Here is a 5373-nt window from a genome sequence, read left to right on the forward strand (position 1 = left end):
TTTGAAGAGCTCAGATATTCTTCAATCTTAGCTAACGGAGATACCGGGTCGATGTACGAGTCATTTGTGCTACAAAAGATGCCAACAATAATTCCATCGCCCACTTGGACTGATAAAGATGATGATATCTGTTGGTCCCCTCGGACCCCTCCCAAATATGTCCCTTCGGATATGCGAGATTTTTTTCTCTATAGCTCAACTGTTCTCGTCCCAAGAAGACCAACACGAAGTAGATGATGAACTTGGAACTGGATTAGGATAGATGTTGGACTAGTCCTTTTATCTCCCTCTGAACTCCATCTTCAATTTTAAGGTGTTTGTTGTTCCATGATGCTTGTTTATGCAGATAAAGAAATACATATCTGACTGGTTCAGTTGTAAACTTATAATGCTCCAAGCTTAATGCCTTCCCACACAAAGAACCCTGGCATATAGAACTTGCGGATCCTGGAGAAAAAGAAGAAAAAAAAAAGGAAAAAAAAAAAAGAGAAAGAGAAAAAACTTTTATGTGGCTGCTGGGATTCGAGCCCAGGTCTCCACGGCCACAACGTGGAATTCTTACCACTAAACTACAGCCACATTGGTGTCCTACAATTCTATCTAATCACATATTACGTATGTAGACATTTAGTACAACTATTTCCAGCTATGTTTAAAGCTACAATAAGTGATGTTTGAATCTGGAAATGAAGACTGGATAACAAGAAGATTATGGTCCAAAGCCGATTCTCAGAACTGAGATATCATCCTTTGGCCGTTAAGCTAAACTTTGGTTATACGATAATTTTTTATTGATATAGTACAATTTGAGTCACGTGTGTTTTGTACTTTGGTAGTAGTGTTTGATTCTTGAGTGTGGCGGTGGAGATCTTGGGTCTCGATATAAAATTTTAGTTAGTCACATGGAAATTTGTGGGCAAGTAAACAAATCTAGGGTAGAAATGTAAAACTTTGGTGATAGGGGAAACTTGAACTTTGGGTTTGTGACTAAGTTTTCTCACGATTCATAAAGGGGATACCAGACCTATTAAATACTGATATTATTTTATCGATCCAACGGCCAAGGTCGGTGGAATTTTTTTGTCCTGTATGAAACGATATCAACACTTAGTAGGACTGGTATTTCCTTTATAAATCATGAGTTTTCTTGCGTTATAGTAAGTCGATTTCGAATTGAAGGTAAATGTAGTTTAGGTGGAAGCTACTTTTGGGGCACATTGTAATTTTTGGGTATTAGGGCCAACATTTAGGACATGATAGAGATTTTTGGGACATGGATCCAGAGTCTATATGTAGATTTTGGGTTTGGATGATAGGCAATTTCACTAGTACAATTATGGATTTCCGTCACGGTTGCCTTAGCCACGGTAGTTACTATAAACGAGACCATAGTTTTGTTTGTCCCGGATAAGTTACTATACACGAGACCATGATTTTATGTCCCGGATAAATGTGTAGTCGTGACCACTTTGTATCTCTTTAGACACGGGCAAGTTCGACGCGAGTCTAGTATTCATCGATCCACATTTTCTTAAACACGAATACACGATCAGAAGTTGGAACTACTTCGGTTTCTTAACCCACCTTCTACTCTCCCACGACCTACCTACAACTCCACTTCGCAGTTTATCCTACTGAATTTCCACTTCCATAACTCATTATTCCTAGCAATCTTCTTCTCTCTGTTGTTCATAATCAAATGAAACCCTTACTTTATCTGTATTTCATGGCCGACCTGAAGTTCCAATGAATCCAATCAGGCAACCGATGTTTTTTTATGGTTCAAATTAGAGGAAAACGCAGTAAACCATGAGGCTTTCTCTTTCAAAGTTTCAAGGTAACACTGCTAATAATTTTCTCTTGGTGTTTCATTGGTTCTACACATCTTTTTATGATTCCTGCGATTTTGGTTTTTTTTTATTGTTGTGCAATTAGGTTGTATCTGTGAAAACTGACATTTGTTTGGGTGATTTATCTATTTTGTTATGGAATTAGGGAAAACAATTTTATTGTGTTCGATTAAGTTCAAGCGGATTGATTTTTTTGCTTGCAAGATTCTGCAATCGTTATCAAGTTTTTCGTTAATAGATGTAATATGTATGAAATCATGGATTTATTGTATTCTAGATTTTTCTTTTTTGAAATCAATTATTTCTGCAATTTTGATTTTATTTGAAATTTAAAGTGTAGGAGATCCATGCATTTTCAGTGAAAGGTAAGTTTGTTTCTTCCTTGGCATCGTATTTTGTGTTACTACCTATTTTAAAGATGAATTGGATTCCCAAGTTGCTTTGACAGTGAACCCACAAACCATCATGGCAACCAATCCAGTCAAGACGTTAGATTCTCACACTTATAAGGCCTTGCAAGTCACAGACTGTATAAAAATCAGATTCGCCTTCTTGATAGACTATAAAACCGACCGGTTTGTTGCTCTATAAATTCCATAAGGGTATAAACTAGTTAACCTTGATTAAAGCTTCCCTGGATTTATCACTGAAAGGTTTCCATTTTGGTCAATTTCTAAACTTCATCTTGTGGTCGACTTATTTGACAATCTTGAAATTTGTAGCTTAGTACTGCAAATATGAATTTCGCTATTGAATTCATCTGTGATCCTATCTATTTGGGATAAAAAATGGAGACAAGTTAGCCTGAAAGAGTATTAGTAATGTTCAGATCTTATCTGTTTTAGTACTTTTGTATTAACAATAAAACTTATGCTTTGATTGACTGTTGTGTAGGTATACAGTGCTAAGCTGAGCCGGAGTGATAAAGTTGAATAGTTGATGTTGAATATGAACTTGGTTACAGAGTAGGCGACCACAACAGATTAGGGAATAAAAAGGATCCTTTAAAAGACTACATTGATGACGACGATGTCGATGAAAATGCTAAGGATGAGCTAATGTTTGAGAATCATCGCCCAGAAGATAATGTCGCGGTAGATATGAACTCACTATATGTGGAAGATGATTCTGGCACTTCTTATTTTCGCGATGGTTGTCAGGGGATATACATTGATCCCAGCTTTGACCAATAAGATGCAGTGAGAGCTGGTAAGAGATCCACCAGTATCAGTATGTTAAATGGAAAACTAAACTTTTACAAGCAGAAGCTAGATTTATATGCAGTTTATAATTTCACAAGACAGTAATGTACCCAAATTATTATCTTTTATCCATGTCTTATTGTTGCAGGTAACTCCCGCTGCTTGTTTTTTGTCGACAGGTAACTCCCGCTGCTTGTTATTCAAAATCGTTTACTTCCATTTCTACATTCTATTTGCACATATAATAAAGTTTGTATCATGTTTTACATGTTTCGCAAGAGCTGCCAATTAGACATCCTTAGTTATGTGGAAGTATTCTTTAGTTGGCGATTTCATTTATTTTTTTAATTTTCTGTTCATACCTGAGTGGTGCTACTTCTACAGAATGTTATGGACTGTTATCTATATATCTGCAATATGTTGTTGATTATGTTATATTCTTAATTTTACCGTCTTGGCGAGAATACCTTATTAGTTCGAACCACCAGTGGAATTTTGATGGTAGATAAGGGTTTCCTCAAACTGAATAATAAGTGTTTATCAATTCTGTAGTCTCCCATGGGTATTCCACTTTCTTAGTGTTTTGTTATTGATTTTATGATTCTACAGTATTCAATTGTTGCTTCCTGTTTAGTGCGGTACGCAGTAGCACTCTTTCTTCTAAGTGTGTGGTTTTAGTATATCACCTAGTTTTATTAACTTTTGATTTCTGGCTTCTCCACAAGGCACACACACTTCCAACCATTTTCATGGATGAAGGTTGCAGTATTGGATCTGTTCGTATGGAATTTGGAAATCGTAATAGTGATCTGCAAAGTTATCAGATGGGCCGTTAACCATCGAGTAACATGCATAAATGGCTTTATATGGATACAACGTGGCTAGGTAAAATCAGAATCCATGGTGTTGTTCCTGGGTTCTAAAATCTAGTTTTCTTTCAAACATCTGATCTCTGTCAATATAATGGCACGTCATAGACATGTGATGTTGACCTTTACTTTCTACAAGGCACATAAGCATCAAAAATAAAGGGCAATGAAGAGGTATACCAACCTCTGGTAAGTCCTTTTTTCTTTTCTTTTACCTATCCATTTTCTATGTGGGATATATATTCATGTATGGATGTGCTGTAAATTTTGTTAATTTTCTTTGGAAAACAAGTTAACCAAAATTACTTTGTGCAAGGTAAAGAACAGCAATAAAAGTCTTTTCAGTTAACGAAAAGTTTTGTACTGTTTAAGTGTCTGGGAAATTATTGTGCTTAACATTTTATGCTTCTTCAGTTAATATTAACCACCGTCCAAGATCAGTTTATTTTCCACCCTTAGAAACTTATCAAGATATGTAGAAATACTCATGTCTCGTGATTTAGTATTTTGCACCTCTGAATTTAGGATCTTCAAAGATATGGCAGTTTGATTACCACTATGCCAACTGATAGAAAACGACTTGTTGGGGAGTTGGGTGTTGTTAACGGGTCTAAGGAGGTGGTCTGGGATCTATCACTGAAACGGTTCTTGATCAGGTCATTATTATTATTATCATTATTATTATGTACTGTGTTGTTTTTTCTTTGTTTTCCAGCTTGACTTACTTTATTATAGATTGTGGATTAGAATATCTCGATTCATTAAGGTGAATACCTTGCAGGTATGATTAGAATTTTGGAGTTTTGGTCAAGGATTAAATATTAAATCATGCTAGATATAAAATTATTTCTCAATCTGAATGTAGAATATCTTTGGGAAATAGGCTCAATTCAAATGCACCCTTCATCTCTTAGATGTGTAACTTGTTTTGTATGCATAGACAATGACTCCACTTATTTTTACCAATTCAGGTCCATTATCATTAAATGAATTTGGCTGGATTGATACTCCTCCAGCATTATTGGTTTAAGTTTCAACCTTCCAGTACACATGAGTTTGTTGTGATTGCTTCAACGAGGCACAACTAAACTAGATTGGAGATGACGTACATATTATGGCTTTAAGCATCGTGAGTACATTATGCTAGATCTTCACTGTTCATATGGGAGTGAATGCGTGCACAATTTTCACCACTTCCGTGATTAGATTTAGGTTGGCTAATAGTCATTACAAGTACTGTTAGTATTGTAAATAGAGATTTCATCATTTATTTCTTGTTCTTTGTTAAGAGTAAGATATGTTGTTTATGGAATATTATGTAAAGGATAACGTTGTCGATTTATAATTAATAAAAATTCATTTTGTTGTTAGTTTCTTTTTTGAAGACTATTCTGGGAACAATATTAATCTCAAAAAGTGTACAAAACATCTTAATATCCCGCATGAAGATGC

General features: G+C 35.4%; 1 non-coding gene across 1 annotated transcript; it reads right to left on the reverse strand.

Annotated features, from left to right (window-relative positions):
• Window positions 1–507: 507 nt before the first annotated feature.
• On the reverse strand, window positions 508–579 carry TRNAH-GUG. The gene has a single exon. It is a non-coding gene; the product is annotated as a tRNA-His (tRNA).
• Between the last annotated feature and the right edge of the window lie 4794 nt (window positions 580–5373).

The sequence above is a fragment of the Papaver somniferum genome, chromosome 9 (genome assembly GCF_003573695.1).
Source record: "Papaver somniferum cultivar HN1 chromosome 9, ASM357369v1, whole genome shotgun sequence".
Classification (NCBI taxonomy): domain Eukaryota; kingdom Viridiplantae; phylum Streptophyta; class Magnoliopsida; order Ranunculales; family Papaveraceae; genus Papaver; species Papaver somniferum.